The sequence below is a fragment of the Solanum lycopersicum genome, chromosome 6 (assembly GCF_036512215.1).
Source record: "Solanum lycopersicum chromosome 6, SLM_r2.1".
NCBI lineage: Eukaryota > Viridiplantae > Streptophyta > Magnoliopsida > Solanales > Solanaceae > Solanum > Solanum lycopersicum.
Window position 1 is genome coordinate 9,238,029 of NC_090805.1, and position 25,345 is coordinate 9,263,373.

The window sequence follows — 25,345 nt, forward strand, 5'->3', positions numbered from 1 at the left end:
TTCAACCTTAGGATGGCATAGTCTGGGCATACTTATTCGAAGAATATTTCTGTAGCAAACTTTCTAAAGATGGTTATTACAACATTATTCAAACATGATAAACAATTATAATTAACAAGAGATTTTCAGGAATAAATTAATTTAGCTACTCATGAATATAAAATGGTATACCTATTTTTGTAGATCTTCCGACATAGTTGGTTTCTTTTCCATAATTATTTGTTTAACTAGCTCTGATACCAATTTTGGGTGGAAGTGTAAAGAGAGAGTATTCAGAAAGAAGAGAGATGTAAGGATGAAGGAGTGTTTTATTTATGAGGAAAGTTCCTCTATTTATACACATAAATTACACATAAATACTATTTACTTAACATAATTGGCCGACAAACTTTTTGCATGATTGGCCGACAAACTATTTACTTTACAACTTTTGTACATTTGGCTTTTCTCAGCCGACGCAAGACGACAAAAATAAAAACACTCTTACTTTATACATATGGCTGATATTCAGCCGACACAATAATACATATAATACTTTATACATATGGCTATTATTCAGCCAACAATAATTTTTTTTATCTTTATTCTAAATCAACTGTAGGTATCACATTGTCTTTTCCGTTGCATTTGGAGCATTTGTGGTTTGGATATTTGTTGCTGATAAGTTTGCAATACCTTACTAATAATTCTTCTGAAATAAATCCTTTCTTCAAAGCTCTCGTAGATGGTTGTTCTTCTGGTTGTAACAATGACAAAATCCATCTTTGAACTTCGTCCATATCTGATTTTCTTAGTTCTTTGGACTTTGCATATATCATTACCTGATCTCTTGCATAATAGCTCCAAATAGCATTGCCATTTAAATAATTGTTTGCTAGCTCTTGTATAATCGTAGCTATACCAATTATTCTTTTATTTGCATAAAAAATAGGTATTTCTACTTTTGGTATCTCATTTTGTTTTTCTATCTCTTCTCGAATAATTATATCTTTTGTTGATCCTATCTTTACCACCTGTATTGGTGATTTTATCTCTTCGTATAATATCTCTGCTGGTGCTGTATAACATTTTATATAGAATAAATTTCCTTTGGTAATTCTTTTATATGTTAGAAATGCTCTATGTAATTCTGGTATTCCTACTATCTCTTCTCCGGTATATGTGTATACTGTATTTAGTAGTCCGTAGTTATAAGATGTTTTTACTAGGTTGGGGTTGGTCTTAGGTTGTGCAATAAGTTTGTTATATCCTTGTAGTTTCTGGGTTATATAATCTTCTTCGGGATTTTTTTTGTATAGATCTTGGGTTTAGGTTTAGGTATGTTTGGATTTTGTATATGTTTTCAATGTAAGATTGGGTAATATAGTTATATCTTTTTTTGTCGTTTTGTAGGCTTACTGCATAGGTTGATGTTTGTGGTTCTGCTGGTATCTGCATTTGTGGTTTTTGGGTAAATGGTTTTGCAAATAACTGGTTTAAGTTTGTGTTTTTTGGTTTTTCACTAGTTCTTTTACTTGTACCTGCAGCTGTATCTGAACAAACATTGTTATGGATTTTCCGGAGTTTCCCAACTTCTCCTTCTAGCTCTGGCTGTTTTTCGTCTGCCGAACGACGTAGCTCCGCATGTTTATAGTCATGCTGCTGACTTGTAGATTCTACATTTTCTTCTAGCTTTTGGATTCTCAAGCCCATACTATCCACTTTTGTACAAAGTGTAGTTAGGGTTTTGAGTATGTTTTCCATAAGATTATCTTGTCCTGGCTGTGTAACTCTGTCTTGATAAGTAGTCTGCAATCATATTTTTGTCACTTTTTATTACCTCAATCGTAAATGTAAAATTTAATATATTCAATACCAATCTTCTTATTTCCTTTGTTGTAACTGAATCATCTAACTTTTTCGTTATCCACTATTTTTCTTGTGTGTTATCTGTTCTTACAATAAATTTATTGTAAACAATATATCGCTCAAATGCTAACAAACATTTATATAATGCGAATAATTCTTTTCTATTTATTTCCCATTTTGTTTGTGCTTCTGTATAAGATCCTGAATAATATCTACAATGGTGTTCTATTTTTTCTTTTTCATATTTGTATTTTAAAACTCCCCCGTAACTATGATCACTCGAATCTGTTTCAACAATGTAAGTAAATGTTTTATTTTCATCAGGAAAATATAGTTTTGGTAATTTTTTACATAGATCTTTAATAATTTTTATATGTTTTTTATCTTTATTATCAAAATGATATTCTACATCTTTTTAAAGTTTTTTATGTAACGGTTTTAAATGTTCTGCTAATTTTGGTATATATTCTCTTACCTGGTTTACTAATCCTAGAAAGGATTGTAATTTCTTTTTTGTATCTATATTTTCATCAATATAAATTATTTTTTGTACTATATGAGTTTGCATTTTTATTCCATTTTTATCTATTTGTATTCCTAGAAATTCTATTTGTGATTTCATAATTTCTGCTTTTCTTTTACTCAAACTTATACCTGTATTTTTTACTATATGTATAAATTTTTCCAATAATCTTATATGTTCATCTTGTGTTCTAGAATATAACAATATGTCATCTATATATACAATACAGTTTTTTAGTTGGTTAAAACAGTTATCCATAAAATGTTGGAATCTACCTGGTGCATTTTTATATCCAAAAGGTAAAACATTCCATTCATAGAAACCTTGCGGTACTGTGAATGCTGTTAATTGCTTGGATTCTTCTTCTAGTTTTAGGTGGTAAAATCCTGATTTGCAGTCAAATTTGCTAAAATAATTATATCCTTGTATTTGTCTTATTTTTAGTATTTTGTTTTGTATCGGATAATTGTATGTTTTAGTTTTAGCATTTAGATTACGATAATCTATGACCATTCTACTTTTACCTCTTTTTTGTTCGCTGTGTTTTATTACTATAAATGCTGGACTTGTACGTTTACTATTGCTTTTTTGTATGTAATTATTTTCTAACAATTCATTTATATGTATTTTAAATTCTTCTAGATCATCAAAGTTTCTTCTTTAGATATTATTTTTATTTCATTTTCAGACATTATATTTCTTCATCTGTTTCGTTATTATCTATGTTAATATTTTCTTCTTCATTGTCAGTTTCTATGTCTGATACTTCATATATACTATCATTTTCACTTAATTCATAATCTATGTACTCTATTTGCATATATTTTTTATTGTCTATTATTAATTCTGCTATTTGTTTTCTTTTTGGATTTTTGGGTAATTTACAATCTTTAGCTATGTGTCCTATCTTTCCACAATTATAACAAGTACATTGGGATATTTTTCTTTTTGGTCTGTATGGTCTTTTTATTTTATGATTTTTTACATAATACCTCCGTCTTGGTTGTTTATATTTATATATGGTTTTGTTTTTTCTATAATTTTTATATCTTTTAGATTTTTGTTTTTTAGTTGTGCATCCAAATTGTGGTGCCATTTTATTTTTGCAACATGATAAATTTTTATTTAATACTTTTTCCATTTTTAATTTTTCTTTTTGGTTTTCACATAGTTGTATGAACCATTAATTTAAAAATTTTATTCTAGATCCTAAAGTATCTACCATTCCTTCATTATTCCAATCTTTTATTACGTTTGTACTAAATGGTTCTGGTAATTTTGTATAATATTGTCTTCTTATTTCTTTTGCTTCGTCTAAATTGTTTTTAGCTTTGTAATAATATTCTTTAAATGCGCAAGTATATTCTTCTAAGTAACACATTTTACATATAGCTAATTTTATCATAAGTTGTCTATTTATTATTTTTTCTCTATTTTGTTCTCTTATATCTGTAGTCATGCCTCCAAATTCATTTCTTATTGCTGATTCATATTTATCTAGTATATCTATATTTGTTGCTGATGCGGATCCATCCATTTTTTTAATCATTCCTAAGTACTTTTAAACTTTCCGAGGGTAGATTTTCTATCCATAATTTTGTTGTTCCTACGAATGTTCTTTCTACGTATCTTGGTGTTTTTGCTGTTTCTATTTTGTTTTCTATTAACTGTTTAGACATATTTTCTATCCATAACAATATTGCTTTATTTATATCTGCGACACAATCTAAATCTAAGAAATTGTATTGTTCATTTGCTGGTTTAGGTGTCCAATTTTTATTTAGTCTACTGTTTCATATTGCATTATTTTTGTCTGATTGTTGGTAGCTTTCTGTATAATAAGTTGGTGGTGTCCACCTAGGACTACATCTAGGGCTATTTCTGGGAGTATTATCTGGGGGTTTTACTCTTGACGTACTAGGTCTATTCATATCTCCTGTGTTTATTTCTAATTTTTTTGGTTTATTTATCTGTTCTAGAATTTCTGTATATGTTTCACTTATATCACTTATTTCTGATTGTTGGTCATTTTGATTTCCGTCTATTTCATTTACTTCAATATCTTCATTTAGATCTTTTAGATCTTCATTTAGTTTCTGTTCCATTTGTTTTATTTCATTTGTTAATTCTAGCTCTTTACTTTTTGTTTTTGTTTATTTTCATATAATAATTTTAACCTAGCTAATTCTTTTTACAGGTAGCCCCACTCCCAACGAGATGAAAGCTCCTTCTCACAAAAGGAAAGATTTAATTGGAACCATTAAGTCAGTCGACAAGTTTATTCCTGACTTAAAGAAAATAAACAAATGGTGGGTTAGCCCATAGCATGCTCTAAAAAGAGCTTGGTATGTGGATACATACCCAAAAGAACAAAGAGTCTTGTTCAAAGAGAAATGATTTAAAGATATAAAGAGATTCAAAACAGAAATTGAATTCTTCAAATTGTTTGAAGCTACAGGACAAATCGGTGAAGATAGCTCGTCACTTCAAGTCTTTATCAACAAATGGCACACCAAAGACAAGGTTGTCGAGAGTATCACTCCACCTCTTGAAGGTTTGAATATCCCTTACCGAAAAGAGATCATTAAAGCAGCTCCTTTCAAAAGGCCTTCTGTCCACAAAGAAACTTCTATAGTGACTGTCGAAGACATAAATAAGGTATTCGAACAGAATAATTATACTAACCAAGCGCTTCATATTGTTTCTAAACAGATTGAAGAATCTACGTATAATCACAGCGGCACCAGCAAAATTGCCAGAAAACCCTGTTCTTCTAAATCAGGTTTCAATCTTGAAACTAATCCAATATTTAAAATCCATAAATTTTCCCCAGAAGACTTTCCCAAACCAACCTCTGAGTTTAGCAATACCCCAGAAATCCTTGAAAGGATAAATGAACAACTTAAGAGAATCAAGATCTCGCAAGGAGATAAAGTTGATAAAGTTGTAACCATCAAAGATAGGCTTCCACATTCCAAAAACTTTTATCCCAGACCTTCCTTTCCAGACGTCCAGTTTGAAGAAAACCATATGCATCCACAAGGTGTTGCAGATGGTACTAGTATAACAGAATGGAACATTGACGGAATGGCCGATGGTCAAATCTATAACAAGCTCCAAGAAATGGGAATGAATGTTACAACTTATAAGTGGAAAGGAAGCACTGATAAAAAAGCAGCTAACAAGATAGTTGCAGGTTTCACCGGTACGCTAAGAAACTGGTGGGACAATTATCTTACAGAAAATAACAGGAACAACATCCTTGAAGCTATCGCAAGTAAGGATGTGGTTAAGCAAGAAGGTGGTCAAACCACCACTACAATGGAAATAGTTGAAGATGCTACTGCTACTCTTTTATACAGCATAGCAAAGCATTTCGTGGGAGAGCCACGACTTTTCCAGGATAGGAGTCTAGAAATTCTAAACAATCTTTATTGCAAGAAGTTAACTGACTTCAGATGGTATAAGGATATGTTTATAACCAAAGTCATTCTAAGAGATGACTGCAATAATGATTACTGGAAAGAAAGATTTCTCAGTGGTTTACCCCCTCATTTTGCAGAAAAGGTTCGATCTAAGATAAGAGATCGATGTGAAGGAAAGATCCCATACTCAGATATGACTTATGGTGATCTCACAAGTTTAATTCATTTTGTAGCCATGGAGTTATGCACAGACCTTAAGCTACAAGAACAGCTTAAGAAAGAACAAAAGTTTTCGAGTAACGAACTCGGAAGTTTTTGCCAAGACTTTGGATTTCCTAGTCTTAAGCCACCTTCAGCAAAGAAGCTTAAAAAGGATGAACGATCAGAAAAATCTTCTCCAAAGAAGAAGTCTCCCAAAAGGGAAAGAATTTCCAAAAATAAGAGAAGCAAAAGGACTTCTCGCAAATCTTCCGATGAATGTTGGACTTGTGGCAAAACAGGACATAGAGCTCTTGATTGTCCAAGAAATAAGAAAAAAGGAAAGAAAATCAGCCTTCTTCAAGTAGACGAAGAAACTAAAGAAAAGTTTCTTGCTATCCTGAATGAAGAAGAATCTAAATCAGAGTCTGAATCAGAATCAGAATCATCAGAAAAAAGTGAAACAGAGGAAAAAGAATTCCTCAACGTAGCTCAAAATGATTCAGATAGCTGTAACTGCGAAGGAGCAGTTTGCTATTGTGGCAATCATTCAATAAGAGTACTCTCTGAAGACTCAGCCGAAATCCTTTTTTCAACTATTGAGCACATCAAAGATGATGAGGCTCGGAGGAACTATCTCCTTGAACTTCAAAAACTAGTCCTTAAGCAAAAGGATAAAGAAGTTACAAGGAATGTAACCCCCTTCAGCATGAAACAAATCATGCAAAGGTACACTGATAAAAAAGAAGAACCTTCTATCAGTGATCTTCGATGAGAAGTTAAACTCCCAAAAGAAGAAGTTCATGAAGTTAAATCAATACTTCACAAAATAGAAATTGATGCCCTTGCAAAGCAATTTCTTGAAGAAAATAAGGTTTCTCTTAAAGGAAAATAGACTGCTACCTCCGAAGACGAAGAATCTTTAGATCAATCAGCCCCTTCATCTCCTAAAGGTATAAACGACGCAGGTATTAGCATGATCACTAAGGTAAGACCTCAGAGTTCTCACATTATGATTAAGCTTGTAATTAGTCCTAATTTTGTACTTAACAAAATTGCTTTGTTAGACAGTAGTGCGGATCGTAACTGCATAATAGAAGGTCTTATCCCAACCAAGTACCTCCAAAAGGGTTCTACTAAGCTATACAACGCAACTGGTGAGCATATCTGTATAAATTATAAGCTTTCTAATGCTCATATCTGCAATGACGGTATATGCCTTGCTAATGATTTTGTCATAACAAAAAACATTAATGAAGAAATTATTTTGGGTATACCTTTTATTACCCAGATAAAACCTTATATTTCTAATTTTGATTCAATCAAAACAAAATTTTTAGGAAAACAAATTTCCTTCCCGTTTATCAAGACGCTTTCTCTTGAAGAAAGTAAATTTTTATGTCAACAAACTGCTTTCAAAATAAACCAAATTAGTTTTTTGAAAGATGATATTAAAATTAAGAAAATTGAGCAAATTTTAAAAACCCCGGTTATGGTTGCTAAAATTAACAATCTTCAAAAGAAATTTGAAGAAGAAATTTGCTCTGAATTTCCAAACACTTTTTGGGAGAGAAAATCTCATATTATTGATTTACCATACATTGATGGATTCAATGAAAAAACTATCTCTACAAAATCTAGACCTATTCAAATGAATCATGAATTGATGGAAATCTGTAAAAAAGAGATTAATACTCTTTTAAAAAATAAGATTATTCGCCCATCTAAGTCACCTTGGAGTTGTTCATCATTTTATGTAAACAATGCAGCTGAACAAGAACGAGGGTCACCTAGACTGGTGATTAATTATAAACCTTTAAACTCTGTTTTAAAATGGATTCGTTATCCCATTCCCAACAAAAGGGATCTTTTAAAACGAACCTTTAAAGCAAATGTCTACAGCAAATTTGATTTGAAATCAGGTTTTTGGCAAATTCAAGTTGCCGAAAAAGATAAATACAAAACAGCTTTCAATGTCCCGTTTGGACAATATGAATGGAATGTCATGCCTTTTGGAATTAAAAATGCCCCATCAGAATTTCAAAACATCATGAACTCCATCTTTAATCACATTAGCCAGATGTCAATAATTTATATTGACGATGTTTTAATCTTTTCTGAATACATTGATTCTCATTTTAAACATTTGAATATTTTCTTTAAAATTGTTAAGCACAATGGTCTTGTCATTAGTGCTAAGAAAATAAAATTATTTCAGACAAAAATCAGATTTTTAGGGCATGATCTTTATCAAGGCACCTATAAACCAATTTGCAGGTCTATTGAGTTTTCAAATAATTTCCCAGATGTCATCTTGGATAAAACTCAACTACAGAGATTTCTCGGGAGTCTTAACTATGTAGCTGACTTTATTCCTAAAGTTAGACATATTTGCAAGCCCCTCTTTGACAGGTTAAAGAAGAATCTTTCACCCTGGGGTAACGATCATACTAAGGCAGTTGTTCTACTTAAAGATATGGTTAAGAACCTTCCTTGCTTAGGTATCTCTAACCCAGACTTTTTATGATTGTTGAGACTGATGCTTCCGACATCGGATATGGTGGTATTCTTAAACAAAGAAAAGACCCCAAATCTACGGAGCAGCTGGTCCGTTATTATTCAGGAACCTGGAATTCTGCCCAAAAGAATTATAGCACGATCAAAAAGGAAGTCCTAGCTATTGTTCTTTGCATAACCAAGTTCCAAGATGATCTAGTTAACAAAGAATTTCTGCTTAGAGTGGACTGTAAATCTGCTAAAGAAATCCTTCAAAAGGATGTCAAAAATATTGTTTCTAAACAGATTTTTGCTAGATGGCAAGCTTTATTATCCAGCTTCGATTTTCAAATCGAATTCATTAAAGGTGAAAATAACTCTTTGCCTGATTATCTAACGAGAGGATTTTTGCAGGGTAAACACGAGACCACAAATCAGGCCAATGGCAGGCAAACAACCAGTTAGGACCAATCCTAATGAACCAGCCAGTACAGGTCCCTTTGCAAGGAGGCCTGAAATTAACCCAGCAAGACCTGATGTAAACAGGTACTCAGCTTTGGCAAGTTTGTCACCCATTAATCCAACAGTACTCCCACAGAGTCGACAAACCGGAATGCTGGTATTAAAGAAACCTTTTGCAAAGGATCAAGAAGCCAGCACCTCTTCATCACCAAGCGGAGAACTTAGATTCTCTCAGAAACAGACAAGTGACTGCTACACAATGAAGCAGCCTCAAAGTTTTGCAGAAGCTGTTACTCCAAGTAGCTCCCAGACGACTCCAAGAGAGAAAGAGAAATTTGAAATGATTTCTTTGAATATCATCCCAATCCTTGCACTCGACAAGGAATATGAAGGTTATGAGGTCAAACATCTCTTGAAGCCTATCTACACCAACAGGAATTACGTCGAGACAGACAATTCCTTAAAAACCAGAAGGTACTTTATGTTTATTCTCATTGATACCGGATCACTAGAAATAGAACATGAATTGGCAGATAAATCTGACCCGGAAAGCATCGCCTATTCAAAATTGACGATCAAAAAGATCTTATCTCCGTATAACTAGCCTGTAGACCATATACAAACTCCGATCAATCTATCCAAGAGATTCAACCCTCAAACCTACAACTGGTTTGATTATAAAAACGCTTGGATGAATTTCATGTATATCAGTCCAACCACCCACACGTGGTTTATCAAATATTGTCCAGAGGTATCAGCCTCAATCATACCAAGATGGTTCTATGAATGGTGGAGCCTTTTTGGTGGAAATAAGCAAGTGATGCCTCGTCAGTTTTTAGAAAATTATCCACAATTCTAGGCTGAAGAAGGCATATCAACCCTCCCAGAGCACATCAAGCTCTGTAAGTACTTTATAAAAAGACGTTTATTTTATATTTTATCATGGACGTTTGTTATTGCAGATTTTGACAGGATCAAATTCTTGTCCAAAGAAATCCGAATTAAAGGATGGTCTCCCGCCAGAAAAGGCAATCCATCTCCTTCAAAGGGAAAGGAAATATCTCAGGCGTCTCCTTCAAAGAGTGACTTAAAAAAGAGACTTGAAAAGGCTCTCTCAGAACTTGACGAAAATCCAGATGAAGCTGCTATTAACCAGCTACTTGATGAGGCCTCATCACAAAGTGATGACAATGGCGACATGCTTAATCCAAAAGCATTAGCCAGATCTTATCTAAATCCTTTTGACTGAAGAGTCCTAATTGAGGCTATTAAAAGCCAGAATAATTAGTCTTCCAGGTAGAGATTCATAGAATCAGAATTACCAAGGAAGAAGCAAATGGAGCTTCAAAGAAGACGGAATCTTTTGCTGACTCAGTCACGACGAAAGGAATTCGCTATCAAAGGCCCACATCATGCAGACAAAGTCAGGCATCTTCACTATTCAAAAATAAGAAGATGACAAACAACTTTAAGTCAGGCATCTTTGCTTTTCAAAAAGAAGAAGATGACAACCACTTTACTTTTGCTTTAACCAAAAGCAACGGACGAGAATCAAGGGCCAATCAGAAGATTAGCTTTTAGATTTTCAAAATCTCTTTGTCTCTCAGCTTTGCCTATAAAAGGCATTTTAGTTTTTCAGCTTAAGCATCAAAAATTCTTCACCAGAACAATTTTTTGAATGCTCTCTCTTTATGTAAACATTATGCTTTGTATGAAATAAAGGTCCTCTAAGATTTCTGTAAGCAACTTTGAAAATTTATATAAGTTCTTCTTTATTTAAATTCCGCAATTAAGAAAATGGTCGTCCGACCGTGTGTGCTGTCCTAAGGCGATGATAACATGCCACGCCCGACGTCGTTCGATCGTGTGTGCTATCCAAGGCGGTGATGGCATGTCACGCCCAACGTCGTTCGACAGTGTGTGCTGTCCAAAGGCGGTGATGGCATGTCACGCTTGACGTTGTTCGACCGTGCTTACCGTCCAAGGGCTATGATGGCATGCCACCCCCGACGTTGATCCACCGTGTGTGCTGCCCAAAGGCGATGATGGCATGCCACGCCCGACGTTGTTCGACCGTGTGTACTGTCCAAAGGCTGTGATGTCATGCCACGCCTGACGTAGTCTGACCGTGTGTGCTACCCAAGGGAGGTTATGTCATGCCACACTCGACGTCGTCATACCGTGTGTGCTGTCCAAGGGAAGTTATGTCATGTCACGCCCTACGTTGCCGACCGTGTGTGTTGTCCAAGGGCGGTGATGTCATGCAACGCCTGACGTTGCCGACCGTGTGTGCTGTCCAAAGGCCCTGATGTCATGCCACGCCCGACGTTGCCGACCGTGTGTGCTGGCCAAGGGCGGTGATGTCATGCCACACCCGAAGTCGTCAAACCGTGCGTGCAGTCCAAGGGCGGTGATGTCATGCCACGCTCGATGTCATTCGACCGTGTGTGCTGCGCAAAGGCGATGTAGGCGTGCCACGCCCGACGTCGTTTGACTGTGTGAGCTGTCCAAAGGAGGTGATGGCATGTCACGCCTGAAGTTGTTCGACCGTGTTTGCCGTCTAAGGGCTATGATAACATGCCATGCCCGACGTGGTTCCACCGTGTGTATTGCCCAAAGGCGATGATGTCATGCCACGCTCGACGGTTTTTGACCATACGTGTTGTCCAAGGGCGGTGATATCATGCCACGCCAGACGTCGTTCGGCCGTGTGTGCTGCCTCAAGGCGATGATTGAATGCCACGCCCGACGAAGTCTGACCGTGCGTGCAGCTCAAGGGCGGTGATGTCATTCCACGCTTGACGTCTTTCGACCGTGTGTGCTGCCCAAAGGCGATGATTGAATGCCACGCCCGATGAAGTTCGACCGTGCGTGCAGTGCAAGGGCGGTGATGTCATTCAACGCTTGACGTTGTTCAACCGTTTGTGCCACGCCCGACATCGTTTGACTGTGTGTGTTGTCCAAATATTGTGATGTCATGCCACGCCCGACTTTGCCGACCGTGTGTGTTGCCCTAGGGCGGTGATGTAATGCCACGCCTGATGTTGTCCAAAGGCAGTGATGTCATGTCGTGCCTGACGTTGTCTAACCGTGCGTGCTGCCCAAGCGTGGTGATGTCATGCCATGCCTAATGTCGTACGATCGTGTGTGTTGTTGAAGGCCGGTGATGTCATGCCACACCTAACGTTGCAAACCGTGTGTGCTGTCCAAGGGCGGTGATGTCATGTCACATTGACGTCGTTTGATAGTTTGTGCTGCCCAAACGCGATGATGGCATGCCACACCTGATGTCGTTCGACCGTGTATGCTGTCCAAAGGCAGTGATGTCATGCCACGCCCGACGTTGCCGACTGTTTGTGTTGTCCAAGGGCGGTGATGTCATGCCACGCCCGACGTTGCCGACTGTGTGTGTTGTCCAAGGGCGGTGATGTCATGCCACGCCCGTCGTTTTCCAACTATGCGTGCAGTCCAGAGGCGGTGATGTCATGCCACGCCCGACGTTGTCCGACCATGCGTGTAGTCCAAGGGAGGTGATGTCATCCCAAGCCCGACGTCGTATGATCGTATGTGCTGTCCAAGGGCGGTGATGGCATGCCATGCCCGACGTCATCCGACCGTGTGTGCTGTCCAATGGTAGTGATGGCATGCAACGCCCAACGTCGTCCGACCGTGTTTGCCGTCTAAGGGAGATGATGGCATGCCACACCTGATGTCGTTCGACCGTTTGTGCTGCCCAAAGTTGATGATGGCATGCCACGCCCAACGTCGTTCGACCGTGTGTGCTGTCCAAAGGTAGTGATTTCATGTCACACCCAACGTCGTTGGATCGTGTTTGCTGTCCTAAGGCAGTGATGTCATGCCACGCCCGACGTCTTTTGACCGTGTGTGATTCCCAATGGTGATGATGGCATGCAACGTCCGACGTTGTTCGACTGTGTGTGTTGTCCAAAGGCAGTGATGGCATATCATGCCTGACGTCGTTCGACCGTGTTTGCCGTCCAAGGGCTATGATGGAATGCCACGCCCGGCGTCATTCGACCGTGTATGCTTCCCAAAGGGGATGATGGCATGCCACGCTCGACGTCGTTCGATCGTGCTTGCCGTCCAAGGGCTATGATGGCATTCCACGCCCGACGTTGTTCGACCGTGTGCTGTCCAACGACGGTGATGTCATGCCACGCACGACGTAGTCTGACCGTGTGTTTTTTCTAAAGGCGGTTATGGCATGTCACGCCCGACATCGTTGGACCGTGTGTGCTGTCCTAAGACGGTGATGTCGTGCCACGCCCGACGTCGATCGATCGTGTGTGCTGCCCAAAGGCGATGATTTAATGCCACGCACGACGTAGTTCGACCGTGCGTGCAGTCCAAGGGCGGTGATGTCATTCCACGCCTGACGTTGTTGGACCATTTGTGCTTCCCAAAGGCGATGATGGCATGCCACGCCCAATGTCGTTCAACCGTGTGTGTTGTCGAAACGCGGTGATGGCATGTCACGCCTGACGTCGTTCGACCGTGTTTGCCATCCAAGGGCTATGATGGCATACCAAGCCCGACGTTGTCGATCGTGTGTGCTGCCCAAAGGCGATGATGGCATGCCACACCTAATGTCGTTCGACTGTGTATGCTGTCCAAAGGCAGTGATTGCATGTCATGCCAGATGTCGTTGGACCGTGTGTGCTGTCCAAAGGCGGTGATGTCATGCGACGCCCGACGTCATTTGACCGTGTGTGATGCCCTAAGGCGATGATGGCATGAAACACCCGGTGTCGTTTGACCGTGTGTTATGTCCAAAGGCGGTGATGGTGTCACGCCTGACGTCGTTTGACCGTGTTTGCCGTCCAAGGGAGGTGATGTCATGCCACGCCAGACGTCGTTAGACCGTGTGTGTTGTCCAAGGGAGGTGATGTCATGCCACGCCCGACATCATCCGACCGTGCGTGCAGTCCAAGGGCGGTGATGTTATGCCACGCCCGATGTCGTTCGACCGTGTTTTCCGTCCAAGGGCGATGATGGTATGCCTCGTACAACGTCTTTTGACCGTGATTGTCGTCCAAGGGCTATGATGGCATGCAACGCCCGACGTCATTCGACCGTGTGTGCTGTCCAAGGGCCATGATGGCATGCCACGCCCGACGTCGTTCGATCGTGTATGTTGTCCAAAGTCGGTGATGGCATGCCACGCCCGACGTTGTTCGATCGTGTTTGTCGTCCAAGGGCTATGATGGCGTGCCACGCCCAATGTCGTTCGACCCGTGTGTGCTACCTAGAGGCGATGATGGCTTGCCACACCAAATGTCGTTCGACCGTGTGTGTTGTCCAACGGCCATGATGTCATGCCACGCCTGACATTGCCGACCATGTGTGCTGTCCAAGGGCGGTGATGTCATGCCACGCCTGACATTGCCAATCGTGTGTGCTATCCAAGGGCGGTGATGTCATGCCATGTCTGACGTCATCTGAGTGTGTGTGCTGTCCAAGAACGATGATGTCATGCCACGCGCGATGTCGTTCGACCGTGCGTGCAGTCTAAGGGAGGTGATGGCATGCCACGCCAAACGTCGTTCGACCGTTTGTGCTGCCCAATGGCGATGATGGCATGCCATGCCCGACATCGTCCAATCGTGCATGCTGTCTAAAGGCGATGATGGGATGCCATGCCTGATGTCGTTCCACCATTTGTGCTGCCCAAAGGCGATGATGGATGCCACGCCCGACGTCGTTCGACCGTGTTTGCTGTCCAAGGGATATAATGGCATGCCACGCCCAACGTCGTTCGATCGTGTGTGCTGCCCAAACGCGATGATGGCATGCCACACCCGACGTCGTTCTACCATGTGTGCTGTCAAAAGGCGGTGATGTGATGCCACGCCCGACGTCGTTCGACCGTGTGTGCTGCCCAAGGAGATGATAGCATGCCACGCCCAACGTTGTTCGACCGTATTTTTCGTCAAAGGGCGATGATGGAGAGCAACATCTTGGTCTTGATGTGGAGGGTCAAGGTGTCAAGAATATGAGGATCTTCTATTTCTATAGAAAAGTTTGGATAACAATTAAAGTAAACTGGCCCATGAGCAAGATTACACTCTAAGATTTCTAGTAAGAAGTCTTCGACATTGAGAAGTCTAGCATCTCTAAGCATAAGACAGATAGGAATATTTAGACCTTTTCGGAATAGAGGTTTAACAGCAATCTGAACAAGACCAATGTGAAGGAATTTGAATTCCTTCTTGTACCTGTCAATGTCAGCTGCAACGAGCAATTTGATATATTCTAAAGAATTATTAATTGTAGAGGTTGATTCACAAGTTTTTATATTAAAACTTTTAAACATGCTGAAATTACCTATTTGGTAGATCTTATTAACAGGTTCTTTTGGAATACTCCAATTTTGTAAACGCATATCTTCTTTAGATATAGATCAATTAACAGAGTTAACAATATTATTGTTATTCATGATAGTTAAACAGTTGTCTTTGGCCTGAAAGAATATCAAGGATAAGCAAGTTGGTAGAAATAATTTTAACAGAGATTATCTAAACTATAAAAAACTTATAATTGAAGTTTATATTTATAAAATGAACTTAGAACTTAACTTGTAAGATTAACAAGATTAATAATGACTTAATAATCAGGTGAATAAATAATTAATATCTCACATATTGGATCTTACGTGTCTTTGGCAAGTCTTATTGTAGAACGGAACACCATACAGATCGGCGGCCTGCCTCTCACTAGGACTTACGGACTTACAATGATCCGTCTTTTAGGCTTATCCAAATTCTAAAGCCGGAAATGAATCGGCATACTCAGACTTATGCAGAGACACAACCTCAACAAGATAAAATTATTTTTCACAAGATTAAATAGTCGGAATTAACTTAGTTTAACTTCCAAAATAAATTCTAAATTAATCCTATAAGAAAAATTGCGGAATTTAAATAAAGAAGAACTTACAGAAATTTTCAAAGTTGCTTACAGAAATCTTAGAGGAACTTTATTTCATACAAAGCATAATGTTTACATAAAGAGAGAGCATTCAAAAAATTGTTCTGGTGAAGAATTTTCGATGCTTAAGCTGAAAAACTAAAATGCCTTTTATAGGCAAAGCTGAGAGACAAACAGATTTTGAAAATCTAAAAGCTAATCTTCTGATTGGCCCTTGATTCTCGTCCTTTTCTTTTGGTTAAAGCAAAAGTAAAGTGGTTGTCATCTTTTTCTTTTTGAAAAGCAAAGATGCCTGACTTAAAGTTGTTTGTCATCTTCTTCTTTTTGAATAGTGAAGATGCCTGACTTTGTATGCCATGATGTGGGCCTTTGATAGCGAATTCCTTTCGTCGTGACTGAGTCAGCAAAAGATTCTGTCTTCTTTGAAGCTCCATTTGCTTCTTCCTTGGTAATTGTGATTCTATGAATCTCTACCTGGAAGACTAATTATTCTGGCTTTTAATAGCCTCAATTAGGACTCTTCAGTCAAAAGGATTTAGATAAGATCTGGCTAATGCTTTTGGATTAAGCATGTCGCCATTGTCATCACTTTGTGATGAGGCCTCATCAAGTAGCTGGTTAATAGCAGCTTCATCTGGATTTTCGTCAAGTTCTGAGAGAGCCTTTTCAACTCTCTTTTTTAAGTCACTCTTTGAAGGTAACGCCTGAGATATTTCCTTTCCCTTTGAAGGAGATGGATTGCCTTTTCTGGCGGGAGACCATCCTTTAATTCGGATTTCTTTGGACAAGAATTTGATCCTGTCAAAATCTACAATAACAAACGTCCATAATAAAATATAAAATAAACGTCTTTTTATAAAGTACTTACAGAGCTTGATGTGCTCTGGGAGGGTTGATATGCCTTCTTCAGCCTGGAATTGCGGATAATTTTCTAAAAACTGACGAGGCATCACATGCTTATTTCCACCAAAAAGGCTCCACCATTCATAGAACCATCTTGGTATGATTGAGGCTGATACCTCTGGACAATATTTGATAAACCACGTGTGGGTGGTTGGCCTGACATACATGAAATTCATCCAAGCGTTTTTATAATCAAACCAGTTGTAGGTTTGAGGGTTGAATCTCTTGGATAGATTGATCGGAGTTTGTAGATGGTCTACAGGCCAGTTATACGGAGATAAGATCTTTTTTATCGTCAATTTTGAATAGGCGATGCTTTCCGGGTCAGATTTATCTGCCAATTCATGTTCTATTTCTAGTGATCCGGTATCAATGAGAATAAACTCAAAGTACCTTCTGGTTTTTAAGGAATTGTCTTTCTCGACGTAATTCCTGTTGGTGTAGATAGGCTTCAAGAGATGTTTGACCTCATAACCTTCATATTCCTTGTCGAGTGCAAGGATTGGGATGATATTCAGAGAAATCATTTCAAATTTCTCTTTCTCTCTTGGAGTCGTCTGGGAGCTACTTGGAGTAACTGCTTCTGCAAAACTTTGAGGCTGCTTCATTGTGTAGCAGTCACTTGTCTGTTTCTGAGAGAATCTAAGTTCTCTGCTTGGTGATGAAGAGGTGCTGGCTTCTTGATCCTTTGCAAAAGGTTTCTTTAATACCAGAGTTCCGGTTGGTCGACTCTGTAGGAGTACTGTTGTATTAATGGGTGGCAAACTTGCCAAAGCTGAGTACCTGTTTACATCAGGTCTTGCTAGGTTAATTTCAGGCCTCCTTGCAAAGGGACCTGTACTGGCTGGTTCATTAGGATTGGTCCTAACTGGTTGTTTGCCTACCATTGGCCTGATTTGTGGTCTCATGTTTACCCTGCAAAAATCCTCTCGTTAAATAATCAGGCAAAGAGTTACTTTCACCTTTAATGAATTCGATTTGAAAATCGAAGCTGGATAATAAAGCTTGCCATCTAGCAAAAATCTGTTTAGAAACAATATTTTTGACATCCTTTTGAAGGATTTCTTTAGCAGATTTACAGTCCACTCTAAGCAGAAATTCTTTGTTAACTAGATCATCTTGGAACTTGGTTATGCAAAGAACAATAGCTAGGACTTCCTTTTTGATCGTGCTATACTTCTTTTGGGCATAATTCCAGGTTCCTGAATAATAACGGACCAGCTGCTTCGTAGATTTGGGGTCTTTTCTTTGTTTAAGAATGCCACCATATCCGATGTCAGAAGCATCAGTCTCAACAATCATAAAAAAGTCTGGGTTAGAGATACCTAAGCAAGGAAGGTTCTTAACCATAACTTTAAGTAGAACAACTGCCTTAGTATGATCGTTACCCCAGGGTGAAAGATTCTTCTTTAACCTGTCAAAGAGGGGCTTGCAAATATGTCTAACTTTAGGAATAAAGTCAGCTACATAGTTAAGACTCCCGAGAAATCTCTGTAGTTGAGTTTTATCCAAGATGACATCTGGGAAATTATTTGAAAACTCAATAGACCTGCAAATTGGTTTATAGGTGCCTTGATAAAGATCATGCCCTAAAAATCTGATTTTTGTCTGAAATAATTTTATTTTCTTAGCACTAATGACAAGACCATTGTGCTTAACAATTTTAAAGAAAATATTCAAATGTTTAAAATGAGAATCAATGTCTTCAGAAAAGATTAAAACATCGTCAATATAAATTATTGACATCTGGCTAATATGATTAAAGATGGAGTTCATGATGTTTTGAAATTCTGATGGTGCATTTTTAAGCCCAAAAGGCATGACATTCCATTCATATTGTCCAAACGGGACATTGAAAGTTGTTTTGTATTTATCTTTTTCGGCAACTTGAATTTGCCAAAAACCTGATTTCAAATCAAATTTGTTGTAGACATTTGCTTTAAAGGTTCGTTTTAAAAGATCCCTTTTGTTTGGAATCGGATAACGAATCCATTTTAAAATAGATTTTAAAGGTTTATAATTAATCACCAGTCTAGGTGACCCTCGTTCTTGTTCAGCTGCATTGTTTACATAAAATGCTGAACAACTCCAAGGTGACTTAGATGGGCGAATAATCTTATTTTTTAAAAGAGTATTAATCTTTTTTTTACAGATTACCATCAATTCATGATTCATTTGAATAGGTCTAGCTTTTGTAGAGATAGCCTTTTCATTGAATCCATCAATGTGTGGTAAATCAATAATATGAGATTTTCTCTCCAAAAAAGTGTTTGGAAATTCAAAGCAAATTTCTTCTTCAAATTTCTTTTGAAGATTGTTAATTTTAGCAACCATAACCGGGGTTTTTAAAATTTGCTCAATTTTCTTAATTTTAATATCATCTTTCAAAAAACTAATTTGGTTTATTTTGAAAGCAGTTTGTTGACGTAAAAATTTACTTTCTTCAAGAGAAAGCGTCTTGATAAACGGTAAGGAAATTTGTTTTCCTAAAATTTTTGTTTTGATTGAATCAAAATCAGAAATATAAGGTTTTATCTGGGTAATAAAAGGTATACCCAAAATAATTTCTTCATTAATGTTTTTTGTTATGAAAAAATCATTAGCAAGGCATATACCGTCATTGCAGATATGAGCATTAGAAAGCTTATAATTTATACAGATACGCTCACCAGTCGCGTTGTATAGCTTGGTAGAACCCTTTTGGAGGTCTTACCTTAATGATCATGCTAATACCTGCGTTGTTTATACCTTTAGGAGATGAAGGGGCTGATTGATCTGAAGATTCTTCGTCTTCGGAGGTAGCAGTCTCTTTTCCTTTAAGAGAAACCTTATTTTCTTCAAGAAATTGCTTTGCAAGGGCATCAATTTCTATTTTGTGAAGTCTTGATTTAACTTCACGAACTTCTTCTTTTAGGAGTTTAACTTCTCCTCGAAGATCACTGATAGAAGGTTCTTCTTTTTTATCAGTGTACCTTTGCATGATTTGTTTCATGTTGAAGGGGGTTACATTCCTTGTAACTTCTTTATCCTTTTGCTTAAGGACCAGTTTTTGAAGTGCAAGGAGATAGTTCCTCCGAGCCTCATCATCTTTGATGTGCTCAATAGTTGAAAAAAGGATTTCGGCTGAGTCTTCAGAGAGTACTCTTATTGAATGATTGCCACAATAGCAAACTGCTACGTTGAGAAATTGTTCTTCCTCTGTTTCACTTTTTTCTGATGATTCTGATTCTGATTCAGACTCTGATTCAGATTCTTCTTCATTCAGGATAGCAAGAAACTTTTCTTTAGTTTCTTCGTCTACTTGAACAAGGCTGATTTTCTTTCCTTTTTTCTTATTTTTTGGACAATCAGGAGCTCTATGTCCTGTTTTGCCACAAGTCCAACATTCATCGGAAGATTTGCGAGAAGTCCTTTTGCTTCTCTTATTTTTGGAAGTTCTTTCCCTTTTGGGAGACTTCTTCTTTGGAGACGATTTTTCTAATCGTTCATCCTTTTTAAGCTTCTGTGCTGAAGGTGGCTTAAAACTAGGAAATCCAAAGTCTTGGCAAAAACTTCCGAGTTCGTTACTCGAAAACTTTTGATCTTTCTTAAGCTGTTCTTTTAGCTTAAGGTCTGTGCATAACTCCATGGCTACAAAATGAATTAAACTTGTGAGATCACCATAAGTCATATCTGAGTATGGGATCTTTCCTTCACATCGATCTCTTATCTTTGATCGAACCTTTTCTGCAAAATGAGGGGGTAAACCACTGAGAAATCTTTCTTTCCAGTAATCATTATTGCAGTCATCTCTTAGCATGACTTTGGTTATAAACATATCCTTATACCATCTGAAGTCAGTTAACTTCTTGCAATAAAGATTGTTTAGAATTTCTAGACTCCTATCCTGGAAAAGTCGTGGCTCTCCCACGAAATGCTTTGCTATGCTGTATAAAAGAGAAGCAGAAGCATCTTCAACTATTTCCGTTGTAGTGGTGGTTTGACCACCTTCTTGCTTAACCACATCCTCAGTTGCGATAGCTTCAAGGATGTTGTTCCTGTTAGTTTCTGTAAGATAATTGTCCCACCAGTTTCTTAGTGTACCGGTGAAACCTGCAACTATCTTGTTAGCTGCTTGTTTATCAGTGCTTCCTTTCCACTTATAAGCTGTAACATTCATTCCCATTTCTTGGAGCTTGTTATAGATTTGACCATCGGCCATTCCGTTAATGTTCCATTCTGTTATACCAGTACCATCTGCAACACCTTGTGGATGCATATGGTTTTCTTCAAACTGGACGTCTGGAAAGGAAGGTCTGGGATAAAAGTTTTTGGAATGTGGAAGCCTATCTTTGATGGTTACAACTTTATCAACTTTATCTCCTTGAGAGATCTTGATTCTCTTAAGTTGTTCATTTATCCTTTCAAGGATTTCTGGGGTATTGCTAAACTTATAGGTTGGTTTGGGAAAGTCTTCTGGGGAAACTTTATGGATTTTAAATATTGGATTAGTTTCAAGATTGAAACCTGATTTAGAAGAACAGGGTTTGCTGGCAATTTTGCTGGTGCCGCTGTGATTATACGTAGATTCTTCAATCTGTTTAGAAACAATATGAAGCGCTTGGTTAGTATAATTATTTTGTTCGAATACCTTATTTATGTCTTCGACAGTCACTATAGAAGTTTCTTTGTGGACAGAAGGCCTTTTGAAAGGAGCTGCTTTAATGATCTCTTTTCGGTAAGGGATATTCAAACCTTCAAGAGGTGGAGTGATACTCTCGACAACCTTGTCTTTGGTGTGCCATTTGTTGACCAAGACTTGAAGTGACGAGCTATTTTCACCGATTTGTCCTGTAGCTTCAAACCATTTGAAGAATTCAATTTCTGTTTTGAATCTCTTCATATCTTTAAACCATTTGTCTTTGAACAAGACTCTTTGTTCTTTTGGGTATGTATCCACATACTAGGAATCTTAGAGAGTAATCTTGCTCATGAGTAGCTAAATTAATTTATTCCTGAAAATCTCTTGTTAATTATAATTGTTTATCATGTTTGAATAATGTTATAATTACCATCTTTAGAAAGTTTTTGTCATAAGTTGTCTATTTATTATTTTTTCTCTATTTTGTTCTCTTATATCTGAAGTCATGCCTCCAAATTCATTTCTTATTGCTGATTCATATTTATCTAGTATATCTATATTTGTTGCTGATGCGGATCCATCCATTTTCTTATCATTCCTAAGTACTTCTAAACTTTCCGAGGGTAGATTTGTATGATGATTTAGATATTGGAGATTAAATATGACTGAATATTGGCTAAGGCGATATGGTAGAAATTACAGATTAAAAAAGATTAGGTATCCAGATAAATTAAGTAAGCTTTTAAAAATATTATATAAAAGGTTATGATGAATAAAAATAAAAATATTAAAATAAAAAGAACTAAGATAGATAAAAAGGTAAGAAAAATATGGAAAAAATTAAGATCTTTATATATAGAATATGAACTATCACAACTAGTCAAAACAGATAATGATAGAAAAAATCAATTGATATCATAATGAATAAAGAAGAATTTGCAGTAGACGAAAAAAAATATGAAAACCAAGATGGAATGATAATAAAAATAGTATTTTCAAATTTAGGAAGAAGATACAAGAGAATAGGAAATAACTTATACTTAATGCTAGAAAAAGAAACAGCAAAATTAGAAGATAACTTAACAGCTATGGTAAGAATAACAAAAGAAAATGAAGAAATAGATAAATCAAGAGAAATTGAAAAAATAAAAACACAAGCAAAAAAAGAAGTACAAAATTTAGAAGAAATAAAAAAATTCAAGAATAAGTGAATTAGAAAAAAAAATTAGCTAGGTTAAAATTATTATATGAAAATAAACAAAAACAAAAAGATAAAGAGCTAGAATTAACAAATGAAATAAAACAAATGGAACAGAAACTAAATGAAGATCTAAAAGATCTAAATGAAGATATTGAAGTAAATGAAATAGACGGAAATGAAAATGACCAACAATCAGAAATAAGTGATATAAGTGAAACATATACAGAAATTCTAGAACAGATAAATAAACCAAAAAATTAGAAATAAACACAGGAGATATGAATAGACCTAATACGTCAAGAGTTAAAACCCCAGATAATAGTCACAGAAATAGTCCTAAAGTTAGTCCTAAGAGAACACCACCAACTTATTATACAGAAAGCTATCAACAATCAGACAGAAATAATGCAATATGGCACCACAATTTGGATGCACAACTAAAAAACAAAAATATAAAAAATATAAAAATTATAGAAAAAACAAAACTATATATAAATATAAACAACCAAGACGAAGGTATTATGTAAAAAATCATAAAATAAAAAGACCATACAGACCAAAAAGAAAAATATCCCAATGTACTTGTTATAATTGTGGAAAGATAGGACACGTAGCTAAAGATTGCAAATTACCCAAAAATCCAAAAAGAAAACAAATAGCAGAATTAATAATAGACAATGAAAAATATATGCAAATAGAGTACATAGATTATGAATTAAGTGAAAATGATAGTATATATGAAGTATCAGACATAGAAACTGAGAATGAAGTAGAAAATATTAACATAGATAATAACGAAACAGATGAAGAAATATAATGTCTGAAAATGAAATAAAAATAATATCTAAGGAAGAATATCAAGATGAAGAATCATCAGAACAGAAAATTATATTTGATAATACGATATTTGAACAAATAAAAGGAAAAGAATTAGATTTAAGTGTTGAAAAAGTACTAGAAATACCTATTTTAAGAAATTGGTTTAAAAGACAAAAAGAAGAATACTATGTAGTTAGTCAAAAAGAACATATCATAGATTGTAAATACACAAGAGGAAAAGCATATATACCTATAATAAATAAAAGAATGATAAACAAAGAAATACAAGATATAAAAGCTAAAACACCAATAAAATATGTACATTTAGGAGGAACAGAAATATTAATAAAAGCCTGCTTTAGAGAAGGAATAGATACACCTATAGAAATATATTTAGCAGATGATAGAATTGTACACCCTATAGAAAAAAGCATAATTAGTGCAGTAAAAGGAAACTTAATATATCAAAAATTTAAGTTTACAATAAGTGCTAATTATACAGTATCATTCACAGATAAAAATATAGATAGATCATTAGTTCTATATTGGAAAATGTCTGGAATAGAACTAGCACCAGGGAGCAAATTATTTACAGCAAGATGTAAAAATTTATATATATTAACAACAAAGCATAAAATAACAGCAAGAAATAAAATTAATAAAATAAGAAAAGAAAATCCTTTTGAAAGAATAATTACTGTAATAGACAATAATGACTATAGCTATAAAGAAATTGATATAGAAGAAGATTTAGAGATAGTAAAAGAAAGATTAAGCACTTCAAGCGTACCAAATACATTGACAAGAGCTACCTCATCAAGGATGAGTACATCTAAAAGAAAATATGAAATTCCATAAAGCTTATTAGATAAAGAAGAAAAAACACCATATCATTATTTCATAACAGGAATAATAGACCAAAGAAAATATAAAATATTAATAAATACAGGACAAGAAGAAAATTATATAACAAGAGAATTAGTATTAGAAGAAGAAATTATAAGAACAGGACATACATGCCCTGGACTACCTAGTGAGATAGTGAACACGAATGAAGAAACAACAGAGAAAGAAATAATTATTTTAGCAAATTTGACTGCAAATCAGGATTTTACCACCTAAAACTTGAAGAAGAATCCAAACAATTAACAGCATTCACAGTACCACAAGGTTTCTATGAATGGAATGTTTTACCTTTTGGATATAAAAATGCACCAGGTAGATTCCAACATTTTATGGATAACTGTTTAAACCAACTAGAAAACTGTATTGTATATATAGATGACATATTGTTATATTCTAGAACACAAGATGAACATATAAGATTATTGAAAAAATTTATACATATAGTAAAAAATATAGGTATAAGTTTGAGTAAAAGAAAAGTAGAAATTATGAAATCACAAATAGAATTTCTAGGAATACAAATAGATAAAAATGGAATAAAAATGCAAACTCATATAGTACAAAAAATAATTAATATTGATGAAAATATAGATACAAAAAAGAAATTACAATCCTTTCTAGGATTAGTAAACCAGGTAAGAGAATATATACCAAAATTAGCAGAACATTTAAAACCATTACATAAAAAACTTAAAAAAGATGTAGAATATCATTTTGATAATAAAGATAAAAAACATATAAAAATTATTAAGAATCTATGTAAAAAATTACCAAAATTATATTTTCCTGATGAAAATAAAACATTTACTTACATTGTTGAAACAGATTCGAGTGATCATAGTTACGGAGGAGTTTTAAAATACAAATATGAAAAAGAAAAAATAGAACACCATTGTAGATATTATTCAGGATCTTATACAGAAGCACAAATAAAATGGGAAATAAATAGAAAAGAATTATTCGCATTATATAAATGTTTATTAGCATTTGAACCA

At 36.2% G+C, this 25,345-nt stretch overlaps 2 pseudogenes; one reads left to right on the plus strand and one right to left on the minus strand.

Moving 5' to 3' along the window:
• Positions 1 to 581: 581 nt before the first annotated feature.
• LOC109118908 (uncharacterized) lies at positions 582 to 1,794 on the minus strand (annotated as a pseudogene).
• A 21,535-nt stretch (positions 1,795 to 23,329) lies between these two features.
• LOC138349110 (uncharacterized) lies at positions 23,330 to 24,613 on the plus strand (annotated as a pseudogene).
• Positions 24,614 to 25,345: the final 732 nt, after the last annotated feature.